The 13,444-nt window shown below is 46.2% G+C and overlaps 1 long non-coding RNA gene across 1 annotated transcript; it reads left to right on the top strand.

Annotated features, from left to right (window-relative positions):
- The first annotated feature begins 4,873 nt into the window (after window positions 1-4,873).
- Window positions 4,874-11,370, top strand: LOC120994042. Its single transcript, XR_005777332.1, has 4 exons — window positions 4,874-5,076; window positions 8,201-8,207; window positions 9,181-9,184; window positions 11,360-11,370. It is a non-coding gene; the product is annotated as an uncharacterized LOC120994042 (long non-coding RNA).
- Window positions 11,371-13,444: the final 2,074 nt, after the last annotated feature.

The raw sequence follows: 13,444 nt of genomic DNA, 5'->3' as shown, positions 1-13,444 counted from the left end.
GCTGGATTCTCTCTTTCTATTGGATATTCTATTAGGCCCAGTTCTGGCCTTTTTTCCGTGCTTGGTGGATTAAAGTCAGAGGTGAGAGCTGCAGCCATTTCTATCATTGTTTTTAACAAAAATAAAATATATCTGTTTGAATATGAGGTTTTACTGAGGTTTTAAATACTTAACATTTGGAAATAGTTCTTAGAATAGTAATCACCAACAAAAGAATCACAGGTGGCACTGCTGATGCGTGTTCGCACTGGTGCGTGCCTGCACAAGCCTCTCGATACCTCCAAACAAAAATCAGCAAGGTGGTGCACAATCCAAAAGATAAAGTCATTTAATCTTGCCAAACTGAGATGAAGAAAAAATAGGCAGCACTCACCAATGGTTCATTTGCTTCTTTATTTCAAGCAGACAAGTGCTTCATGTGGCAAGGTAGCAGATAGCCAGGTTCACATACCAGTGGCGACGGCCGTTTCGCGCATGAGTGATCGTGCTTCCTCAGGCCACTACAGATGCACGCCCATACGTGGTGACCTCTTATACCCCGGCGTCAGGTTGCCATGGAAATCCACAACAACCTGGCGCTGTGCACACAACAGATCATTAATCAACATATTACAACAAAGAGATACAGCATTACAAAAACGCATTTAAATCATTGCGGTCATTCAGACCAAGCTGACCTGTTGCTCCTGTACAAATGATCTACTTTGCTTCTTTTTGCAAAAGGGTGCGGTGTCCGTCTCCTCCCTGAACTGGGTATGGGACAGTCTTTATCCCAGCAAACTGCAGTGCTTTCACATTACCTCCATGTACCTTTCTCACATGGTCAATTAGTCTGGTGCAACCTTTTCCCGTCTTTATAGAGTTAAAGTGTTCCCTGATCCTCTCGAATAAACATCTGATGGTCTTTCCCACATAGAAGTGGCCACAATCACACATCAAAACATATACTACATAAGTACTTCTACAGTTTATGAAACTAGTGATCCTTTTTGTGATGGGATTTATTTTGACAATCTTTTTTTGGCAATTATGCTCACATAGCGAATAACTGCCGGCAACCTCTCCTGCAACCAATTAGTCTTTTTTTCTCCCAAAAATCAGCTTCTCACAATCCTATCTTTTATTGTGTGACTATGTCTATACGTGACTAACGGTTTGTCATCCACTGTGCCTCTCAGACTCCCATCTTTTTTCAGGATATCCCAGTGCTTAAGTATTGCTGTGCATATTGAATTAGCCATTGGGCTAAATTTAAATGAAAATACACATCTCTTTTTGTTGTTATTTCTATTTTCCTGTTGTACATTCCTACCAATCCCTCTTTTTCCTGCTAATAACTCTCGGGAAAGTTTCTCAACCTCTTTTATGTTCTCATCCAATAAATGTTCAGGATAGCCTCTCTGTAATAACCGTTCTTTCAAATGCAGTGCTTGTTTTATATATCCTTCATCTTTGCTATTTATGCACCTCAACCTAACAAATTGCCCATAAGGCACAGATTTTTTGACGGGATATATTTGGCAAGTTCTTAGGCCTCTTTCACACGGGCGTTGTGGGAAAATGTGCGGGTGCGTTGCAGGAACACCCGCGATTTTTTGTAATGCGTTTTGCACTCGCGTGAGAAAAATCGTGCATGTTTGGTACCCAAACCCGAACTTCTTCACAGAAGTTCGGGCTTGGGATCGGTGTTCTGTAGATTGTATTATTTTCCCTTATAACATGGTTATAAGGGAAAATAATAGCATTCTGAATACAGAATGCATAGTAAAACAGCGCTGGAGGGGTTAAAAATAAATAAATAATAATTTAACTCACCTTAGTCCACTTGATCGCGTAGCCCGGCATCTCCTTCTGTCTCCTTTGTTGAACAGGACCTGTGAGTGAGCATTAATTACAGGAACAGGACCTTTGATGACGTCACTCCGGTCATCACATGATCCATCACCATGGTAAAAGATCATGTGACGTACCATGTGATGACCGGAGTGACGTCATCAAAGGTCCTGTTCCTGTAATTAATGCTCACCACAGGTCCTATTCAACAAAGGAGACAGAAGGAGATGCTGGCTACGCGATCAAGTGGACTAAGGTGAGTTAAATTATTTTATTTTATTTTTTTAACCTCTCCAGCGCTGTTTTACTATGCATTCTGTATTCAGAATGCTATTATTTTCCCTTATAACCATGTTATAAGGGAAAATAATAATGATCGGGTCTCCATCCCGATCGTCTCCTAGCAACAATGCGTGAAAATCGCACCGCATCCGCACTTGCTTGCGGATGCTTGCGATTTTCACGCAACCCCATTCACTTCTATGGGGCCTGCGTTGCGTGAAAAACGCAGAATATAGAGCATGCTGCGATTTTCACGCAACGCATAAGTGATGCGTGAAAATCACCGCTCATGTGAACAGCCCCATAGAAATGAATGGGTCGGTATTCAGTGCGGGTGCAATGCGTTCAACTCACGCATCGCATCCGCTCGGAATACTCGCCCGTGTGAAAGGGGCCTTAGAAAAGGTTGTGAAACTGCATTGAATGAGTATTGTACCCATATCCCAATATTCTTTCAACCTTGCTCACAAATTTTGGGTTACTAGGAACAGTATTTAAGAGTGTGTTTACCAGAAACAGAATAAAGAGTATAGAGTATACAGAGTCACAAGCAACTAATGTAGAGTTATTGGGGCACTATAGGGAAAGAATACATAGGAAAGATTTAATAGATAAAAACATATAATTGTGTAGATTTTAGGCAATTTGATCAGGGAAAGTTTTGAAGGAGTGAGGGGCTGGTCATACTGCGCTTAAGCTGCTTGTCCCTGCAGCAACTCAGCTTACGAGTTCTGCATTACAAAACAAAAAACCTGCAAGAAAAATGAATCATTCTTATATGAACAGAGACAACTTATTTATTTATTTTTAAACTTTAAGTTTCTATATTTCATTATTGCCAGCACAGCACCCCAGTAACATTCTGCTGCAAATGCTGAACAATTGCATTTTTTTTTTCTGTGTATTGAAGAAAGAGGAGGAGGAGCTGGAGGCCAATGAAGAGCAAGACTCAGCTGATGATGACGATGTCACAAACTTACCTGTCAACCAGCAGTGAGCTCTCCAACTTTGATGTGACCTTGCTGGGAGAGATGTGCTGCTAAACCACACCTACTGGTGACACAACAGCATTTTTAGCATTGGTCTATTTCTCCCCACAGAAGGCATGTGCTGGAGGAAACTATCAGTAGGTTGATTGCTCACTTGCTTTATTCCTGTGTGCTAGTGCTCTGACTAATGGAGCGCCAAATCAAGACATATCAGGTTCTGACCCTGGCTCTGTTGAGGTGGTATAATGTTCTGGCTATATGGTATTGCTAGCCCCTGCCTTCTGCAATAAAATCCACCAATGCCACCATTTTTTTTTATCGCTGTAAGAGCTCATGCACACAAAAGTATTTTATTTCCGTGTCCGTTTCAGTTTTTTTTTGCGTATCGTATACGGAACCATTCATTTCAATAAGTCCGTATGTACGTATTTCTGTTGCGCAAAAGAATAGAACATGTCTTATTATTGTCCGCATTTCAGACAATAATAGTGCTGTTCTATTACGGGCCAGCTGTAACATTTCGCAAAATACGGAATGCACATGGACGTCATACATATTTTTTGCGGACCGCAAAATACATACGGTCGTGTGCATGAGCCTTAATCAAATTGTCTAACTTCAGCAAATAGCATGTATTATGTAGACAAAGTTAATACAAGCCACTTGCTAATGTATTGTTATTATCGATATTGCTTCCTTTGCTTGCTAGATTAATTTTTCTATCAAATTATATACTGCTCGTTTCCATGGTTAGAACCACCCTGCAATCCATCAGCATGGCTGTGCTTGCATACTATGCAAGCACAAGCACCACAGCCAGGAAAATATAAAAAAAAGGGAAAAAAGGTCTGTTTTCACATTTGTTTTTATATGTATTCTTTTTGTCAATAGCATAAAGTGCCATAATTTATTTTTTCATTACCTCCCCTTATGGTAAAAGTCACTTTCATATATGGGATATATGGGTTATAGCTGCAGGAGGTGAGGCTAGAAGCTGTGATGTGCTGTTTGTTGGCTTTTTATTTATGTATTTATTTATTTATTGTCTTAATTTTTTACACTTTTATTCATTTATTTATATTTCTTTTATTTTTTTATTTTACATTTTATGCCTCCCAAAGGTCTTGTATGACATGACTATTTTTATTGCCAATTGCTGCTGTACAACCGCTCTGCAGAGCTGATCTGCTAAGACCCAGCAGCTTGCATAGTCACTCGGTGTCAGGCGATCACATGACTGCTGGGACCAAGGCAGGAAGCGTTGTATGCTGTGTATGCAGCAATCAGGAAGGCAAGGGCTGTAAAAAAACATCCCTGCCTTCTCTAAGGGGATAACCGCTATCACTGACAGTGGGCTTCCCACTCACGTAGCTGTGCGATTAGTCTGCAGCTGCAATCTCTGGGGGGACATTTGAAAACGTCCATGCAGAGATGCTTGCCGAGCTCCCAAACATATATAGTCAATGGGCAAGCGGTTAATAAAACTTTTTTTAACTTCATTGTAATTTTTTGTCCCCTCTAGGGACTTTAGACCCTTGCCGCAAAATCACGTACATGTATGTAGGCAGTGGCGTACTGGCAATATAGGCAGATCACGCAGCTGCTATGGGGCACATGGGTTGGGGGGGCCCGGAGTGCATGGAAGCAAGGGCCGGCTCCCAGCTACCACCACCCTCTCTTCTCTGCTGCTGAACTGCATTTAGTTTTACTTTGTTAAAAGGGACAGCACAGTACCTTGCAGCGCTTGTTCCTTTCTCCAAAGTAAACTTCACCGACCCGACATGAGCAGACAGCTCCCCCCCCCTCCTCTCTGCAGTGTGATATTCCTTCATGTGTGAGGAGGGGGCAGAGCCAGAGGAGCCGAGGCAGCAGCAGGAGATATGGAGACTCTGCACCTTCTGACCTCCGGTGTCACTGTGCCTCCAGTATAAAGTTCAGTCCCTCACTGGTCCTCCTACACAGCAGCAATGGGGTAAGTTACTGTGGGAGGGAAGTCAGAGTCCTGAAACTGCTGCCCCTGCACATCTTGTGTCCCCCTGTTGTTCCAGCCCACTGACTATCTCACCTATACTTCATGCAGAGCAAGAAGTTATGTCTCCCAGTGACTCTTCTCCCCCCCCCCCCCCCAGTGGCATTTCAAATTTTTCCAGCCCTCATCCCCCTATGTATGATGTATTGTCTCTGGAGGTTATATCAGCACTGGATCATTATAAGAGGAGCAGCTGATATCATTCACATAGGATGTAAATGTCTCTGGAGGTTATATCAGTACTGGAGCGTTATAAGAGGAGCAGCTGATATCAGTCACATATGATGTAATGTCTCTGGAGGTTATATCAGTACTGGAGCGTTATAAGAGGAGCGGCTGATATCAGTCATATACGATGTAATGTCTCTGGAGGTTATATCAGTACTGGAGCGTTATAAGAGGAGCGGCTGATATCAGTCACATATGATGTAATGTCTCTGGAGGTTATATCAGTACTGGAGCGTTATAAGAGGAGCAGCTGATATCATTCACATAGGATGTAAATGTCTCTGGAGGTTATATCAGTACTGGAGCGTTATAAGAGGAGCAGCTGATATCATTCACATAGGATGTAAATGTCTCTGGAGGTTATATCAGTACTGGAGCGTTATAAGAAGAGCAGCTGATATCAGTCACATATGATGTAATGTCTCTGGAGGTTATATCAGTACTGGAGCGTTATAAGAGGAGCGGCTGATATCAGTCACATAGGATGTAAATGTCTCTGGAGGTTATATCAGTACTGGAGCGTTACAAGAGGAGTAGCTGATATCAGTCACATATGATGTAATGTCTCTGGAGGTTATATCAGTACTGGAGCGTTATAAGAGGAGCGGCTGATATCAGTCACATATGATGTAATGTCTCTGGAGGTTATATCAGTACTGGAGCGTTATAAGAGGATCTGCTGATATCAGTCATATACGATGTAATGTCTCTGGAGGTTATATCAGTACTGGAGCGTTATAAGAGGAGCTGCTGATATCAGTCACATAGGATGTAAATGTCTCTGGACAGTGAACTGCCCCCATCATTTAACCCGCCAGGTGCCACGATCAATGCTGATTGCGGCACCTGTGAGTGAAGGCGGAGGAATGCGGTTCCCTCTATTAAAAAAAAAAAGATTTATCCATAACAGTTTTAAAAGGTTATTTATACATTGTATTTCTTTACTTATTAGCAAATGGGTATGGCAGCAGAGGAGCCAGGGCCAGGGGTGGGTAATGGGCGGAGTTAGGGGGCCCAATTCTGATTCTTGCTATGGGGCCCAATGATTTTTGTGTACGCTCCTGTACGTAGGATATTGTGGTGCCTTACCGCATTCCCACAAGCATGTACATAATGTGATGCCTGCTGCATCCGCCGGCATTGTTTTATGCGATGATGCTGGCGGATTAACCCTTTCACATGCTACAGTCAGTGCTGACCGTGGCATGTTCCGGGCTTACAGAGGCTCTGCGCTAGCAGGGGGCCGAAAGCTGCGATTACAGCCCCGATGCCTTCCACAGGTATCGGAGCCTGCCAGCTATGGAAGCCCAGGAGATCCAGCCTGAGGGCTGTGTCTCCTAAGACCAGACATTTCAATTCAGTTAAATTTTGATAAAAACGGTGCTAAAAAAAACATCTTTTTGTCACCTTACATCACCAAGCGATAAAAAAGCGTATGCCTCCCAGAATTGTACCAATCTAACCATCACCTCAAAAAATTTGCCCGTACCTAACACAATCGCCCAAAAAATAAAAAAACTATGGCTCTCAGGCTATGGAGACACTAAAACATAATTTTATTGTTTCAAAAATGCTTTTTATTGTGTTAAATGTAAAAAAACTTTAAAAAGTTTACATATTAAGTATCGCCACGTCTGTAACAACCTGCTCCATAAAAATACCACATGACCTAACCCCTCAGGTGAACACTGTAAAAAGATAAAATAAAAGTATTGTAAAAAAAGCCATTTTTTGTCACCTTACATCACAAAAAGTGTAATCACAAGTAGAGTTGAGCGAACCCGAACTGTAAAGTTCGGGTTCGTACCGAACTTTAGGGTTTTCGGCACCCGGACCCGAACCTGAACATTTACGTAAAAGTTTGGGTTCGGTGTTCGGCGATTTTTATGGCGCTTTTTGAAAGGCTGCAAAGCAGCCAATCAACAAGCGTCATACTACTTGCCCCAAAAGGCCATCACAGCCATGCCTACTATTGGCCTGGCTGTGATTGGCCAACCGCAGCATGTGACCCAGCCTCTATTTAAGCTGGAGTCACGTAGCGCCGCCCGTCACTCTGCTCGGATTAGTGTAGGGAGAGGCTGCAGCTGCTGTGAGGGAGAGATCAGGGAGAAATCTTATCAAGAACTGTTTTTTGTACTCAGCGATCTACAGCAAATGTGTTTTGTGGGTGCGGTGCACAATTTTTTTAAGCCTGCCCTGAGCCAACTACTGCTGAAAATGAATTTTTTTTTCTTCAGTTAGTCAATATCAATACATAATCGGCAGCCATTTTATGCAACAATAGTGCACCAGCACAGGCTATCTGCATGTCTGCAAGTCCAGAAATACAGCTTTTTGCTTACTGGGGTTAAAAAAATACATCTGTTAAATATAGTGCACATCTGGGATTACACGTGCATAAGTGACTGTCACATTTAGGCCAGAAATACGGCTTTTTGGTTACTGGGCTGAAAAAACCCTCTAATATACTGCACATCTGGGATTACACGTGCATAAGTGACTGTCACATTTAGGCCAGAAATACGGCTTTTTGGTTACTGGGGTGAAAAAACCCTCTAATATATTGCAAAATCTGGGATTAGACGTGCATAAGTGACTGTCACATTTAGGCCAGAAATACATCTTTTTGGTTACTGGGGTGAAAAAACCCTCTGATATACTGCATAAATGAGTGTCACATTTAGGCCACAAATACCGCTGTCATATAGAGTTAAAAAAAAAATATTTGAGTGCAATACCCTACATCAGGGTTTTTATTGGCGGTTAATTATTTTTAACAGACTTAACCACTTTTTACTTTGCTTTGTAAATGCTAACTATGAGGCAAACATCTAATAAGGGACGCGGTCATGGTAGTGGTGGTGGTGTTGGTGTAGCCTCTAGTGCAGTGAGAGGACGTGGCCGTTCTGCCACAGCTACATGTCCTACTGAACCTACTACCTCAGGTCCCAGTAGCCGCCAGAATCTACAGCAATATTTGGTTGGGCCTAATGCCGTTCTAAGGATGGTAAGGCCTGAGCAAGCACAGGCGCTAGTCAATTGGGTGGCCGACAGTTGATCCAGCACGTTCACATTATCTCCCACCCAGTCTTCTGCAGAAAGCGCACAGGTGGCACCTGAAACCCATGCCCATCAGTCTGTCACATCACCCCCGTGCATATCGGGGAACCTGTCTGAGCCTCAAGTCATGCAGCAGGTTTCCCAAGGGCATCCAACTAGCCCTTCCCCAGGGGTGGAAGACATAGAATGCACTGACGCACAACCACTTATGTTTCCTGATCAGGACATCGTAATACCACCTCAGCACGTCTCTGATGATGACGAAACACAGGTGCCAACTGCTGCGTCTTTCTGCAGTGTGCAGACCGAAAAGGAGGTCAGGGAGGAAGACTGGGTGGAAGACGATGCAGGGGACGATGAGGTCCTAGACCCCACATGGAATGAAGGTCGTGCCACTGACTTTCAGAGTTCGGAGGAAGAGGCAGTGGTGAGACCGAGCCAACAGCGTAACAAAAGCGGGAGCAGGGTGCAAAAGCAGAGCAGCCGTCGCCAAAACAGTTCGCCTGCTACTGGCCACCGTCATCAGGGACTGAGCACACCAAAGGCAGCTTCAATGTGCTGACGACAAGACCCGAGTGGTTTGCACGCTGTGCCATCAGAGCCTGAAGCGAAGCATTAACGCTCTGAACCTTAGCACAACCTGCATGACCAGGCATCTACATGTGAGACATGGGCTGCAGTGGAGTAAGCACCTTCAAAACCAAGAAAGGGCTCAGGCCCCTCCTGCTGCTGCCCCGGCCTCTTCCTCCGCCTCTGGAGGAACGTTGGCACCTGCCGCCTAGCAAACAGAGGATGTGCCACCAACAACACCACCTCCGTCACCAAGCATCTCCACCATGTCACGTGGAAGCGTTCAGCTCTCCATCTCGCAATCCTTTGAGAGAAAGCGTAAATTCCCACCTAGCCACCCTCGATCCCTGGCTCTGAATGCCAGCATTTCTAAACTGCTGGCCTTTGAAATGCTGTCATTCAGGCTGGTGGAGACGGACAGCTTCAAACAGCTCATGACGCTTGCTGTCCCACAGTACATCGTTCCCAGCCGCCACTACTTCGCCATGAGAACGTGCCCTCCCTGCACAACCAAGTATCGGATAAAATCAAGTGTGTACTGCGCAACGCCATCTCTGGCAAGGTCCACCTAACCACAGATACGTGGACCAGTAAGCACGGCTAGGGACACTATATCTCCCTAACTGCACACTGGGTAAATGTAGTGGCGGCTGGGCCCCAGGCGGAGAGCTGTTTGGTGCACGTCCTTCCGCCGCCAAGGATCGCAGGGCATCATTCTTTGCCTCCTGTTGCCTCCTCTTCCTACTCGGCTTCCTCCTCCTCTTCTACCACCTCCTCATCCGGTCAGCGACAGACCTTGACCACCAACTTTAGCACAACCAGGGGTAAACGTCAGCAGGCCGTTCTGAAACTAATGTGTTTGGGGGACAGGCCCCACACCGCACAGGAGTTGTGGCTGGGTATAGAACAACAGACCGAGGAGTGGTTGCTGCCAGTGAGCCTCAAGCCCGGCCTGGTGGTGTGCGATAATGGGCAAAATCTCGTTGCAGCTCTGGGACTAGCCGGTTTGACGAACATCCCTTGCCTGGTGCATGTGCTGAATTTGGTGGTGCAGAAATTCATTCACAACTACCCCGACATGTCTGAGTTGCTGCAAAAAGTGCGGGCCGTCTGTGCGCGCTTCCGGCATTCTCATCCTGCCGCTGCTCGGCTGTCTGCTCTACAGCGTAACTTCGGCCTTCCCACTCACCGCCTCATATGCGACGTGCCCACCAGGTGGAACTCCACATTGCACATGCTGGAGAGACTGTGCGAGCAGCAGCAGGCCATAGTGGAGTTTCAGCTGCAGCACGCACGGGTGAGTCGCACTGTGGAACAGCACCACTTCACCACCAATGATTGGGCCTCCATGCGAGACCTGTGTGCCCTGTTGCGCTGTTTCGAGTACTCCACCAATATGGCCAGTGGCGATGACGCCGTTATCAGCGTTACAATACCACTTCTATGTCTCCTTGAGAAAACACTTAGGGCGATGATGGAAGAGGATGTGGACCAGGACGAGGAGGAAGAGGGGTCATCTCTAACACTTTCAGGCCAGTCTTTTAGAAGTGGCTCAGAAAGAAGATTTTTGCAACAGCAGAGGCCAGGTACAAATTTGGCCAGCCAGGGCCCACTACTGGAGGACGAGGAGGATGAGGAGGAGGATGGGGATGAAGTATGTTCACAGCGGGGTGGCATCCAACGCAGCTCGGGCCCATCACTGGTGCGTGGCTGGGGGGGATACGCAGGACGCAGACGATACGCCTCCCACAGAGGACAGCTTGTCCTTACCTCTGGGCAGCCTGGCACACATGAGCGTCTACATGCTGCAGTGCCTGCGCAACGACTGCAGAGTTGCCCACATTTTAATGTGTGCTGACTACCGGGTGGCCACCCTGCTGGTACAAAGACAATGTGCCGTCCTTAATTCCCTCACTGGAGCATGATCGGAAGATGCGCGACTACAGGCGCACGCTGGTAGAAGCGCTCCTGAGAGCATTCCCGACTGACGCCGGGGGACAAGTGGAAGCACAAGGCGAAGGCAGGGGAGGAGGAAGAGGTCGCCAACGCAGCTGTGTCAGCACCAGCACCTCAGAAGCAGGGTTAGCATGGCCAACATGTGGAAAAGCTTTGTCACCTTGCCGCAACAACTGGCCCCAACTGCTGATATGGAGCGTGTTAGCAGGAGGCAGCATTTGAACAACATGGTGGAACAGTACCTGTGCACACGACTACACGTACTGACTGATGGTTCTGCCCCATTCAACTTCTGGGTCTCCAAATTGTCCACATGGCCAGAGCTTGCCCTGTATGCCTTGGAGGTGCTGGCCTACCCTGCAGCCAGTGTACTCTCTGAACGTGTATTTAGCACGGCAGGAGGCGTCATTAGAGACAGACGCAGCCGCCTGTCCACAGTCAATGTGGACAAGCTCACGTTCATTAAAATGAACCAGGCTTGGATCCCTCAGGACTTGTCTGTACCTTGTGCAGAATAGACAGTTCTAACAGCCTCAACCATCCATCCTTGTACTCAAGTGCACTTATTCCTTTTTTTTTTTTTATATGTCCCAATATTTTGGGGGGATACCCCTATGTAAAAATGCAAAATAACACACATCTGTGTTGGCTACCTATTCCTCCTTCGCCGCCGCTTCCACCTAGACCACCACGTGAGCCTACACGGCCACATCCACCCATTCACCGCCTCCTTAACCTCTTCCTCCTACATCATTCCTCATTTTTATTTTTTAAGGTCCTTTATGTTTTTTTATTCATTTCCCTATCCACATTTGTTTGCAGAGCATTTGCCATGCTCTTAAGCACATTTTGCTGCCTTTTGCAGCCCTCTAGCTCTTTCCATGACATTTTTACAGCCATTTTAGTGCTCAAAAGTTCGGGTCCCCATTGACTTCAATGGGGTTCGGGTTCGGGGTCAAGTTCGGGGCAAGTTCGGGTCCCAAACCCGAATTATTTTTTCAAGTTTGGCTGAACCTGCCGAACCCGAACATCCAGGTGTCCGCTCAACTCTAATCGCAAGTGATCAAAAAGTCATACACAACCCGAAATAGTGCCAATCAAATCGTTATCTCATAACGCAAAAATTATACCCTACATAGGACAATCGCACAAAAAATATAAAAGATATGGCCACATCCGTAAGGACTAGAGTTGAGCGAACACCTGGATGTTCGGGTTCGACGAGTTCGGCCGAACTTTCGAAAAATGTTCGGGTTCGGGATCCGAACTCGACCCGAACTTCATCCCGAACCCGAACCCCATAGAAGTCAATGGGGACCCGAACTTTTGGGCACTAAAAAGGCTGTAAAACACACCCGGAAAGGGCTAGAGGGCTGCAAAAGGCAGCAAAATGTAGTTAAATCCCCTGCAAACAAATGTAGATAGGGAAATGATGAGTTAACATAAAATAAATAAAAATTAAACAATATTAATTGGAGTGAGGTCCCATAGCACAGAATCAGGCTTCAAGTTATTTTGACCACAGCACCCAGACAAAGGAGAGAGGTCCCACAGCAGAGAACCAGGCATCATATCACCCACCACAGGAGTAGGCCACCATTTAGTTACTTTGACCCCTACACCCAGACGGAGGAGAGAGGTTACATAGCAGAGAATCAGGCATTTAGATCACCCACCACAGGAGTAGGCCACCATTGAATCAGACCCCGGCAACCATGTCAGATGGCACAAGCATAAGCTTTATATCAATCAGCACAGGAGAAGGCGACTTTGACAGACTTTGACCCCTACACCCGGACGGAGGAGAGAGGTTTCAAAGCAGAGAATCAGGCATTTAGATCACCCACCACAGGAGTAGGCCCCAATTTAATGGGACCCCGGCAACCATGTCAGATGGCACAACCATCAGCTTCATATCAATCAGCACAGGAGAAGGCGACTTTGAAAGACTTTGACCCCTACACCCAGACGGAGGAGAGAGGTTTCACAGCAGAGAATCAGGCATTTAGATCACCCACCACAGGAGTAGGCCCCCATTGAATCAGACCCTGGCAACCATGTCAGATGGCACAACCATCAGCTTTATATCAATCAGCACAGGAGAAGGCGACTTTGAAAGACTTTGACCCCTACACCCAGATGGAGGAGAGAGGTTTCACAGCAGAGAATCAGGCATCATATCAACCACCACAGGAGAAGCCACCATTTAGTTACTTTGACCCCTGCACCCAGGAAGAGGAGAGAGGCACCACAGCACATATTCTGGCATCATATCAGCCACCACAGGAGAAGCCACCATTGAGTTACTTTGACCCCCGCACCCAGGAAGAGGAGAGAGGCACCACAGCACATATTCTGGCATCATATCAGCCACCACAGGAGAAGCCACCATTGAGTTACTTTGACCCCCGCACCCAGGAAGAGGAGAGAGGCACCACAGCACATATTCTGGCATCATATCAGCCACAACAGGAGAAGCCACCATTGAGTTACTTTG

Source organism: Bufo bufo, chromosome 3, assembly GCF_905171765.1.
Source record: "Bufo bufo chromosome 3, aBufBuf1.1, whole genome shotgun sequence".
NCBI lineage: Eukaryota > Metazoa > Chordata > Amphibia > Anura > Bufonidae > Bufo > Bufo bufo.
This window is presented reverse-complemented; position numbering and strand designations above follow the sequence as displayed.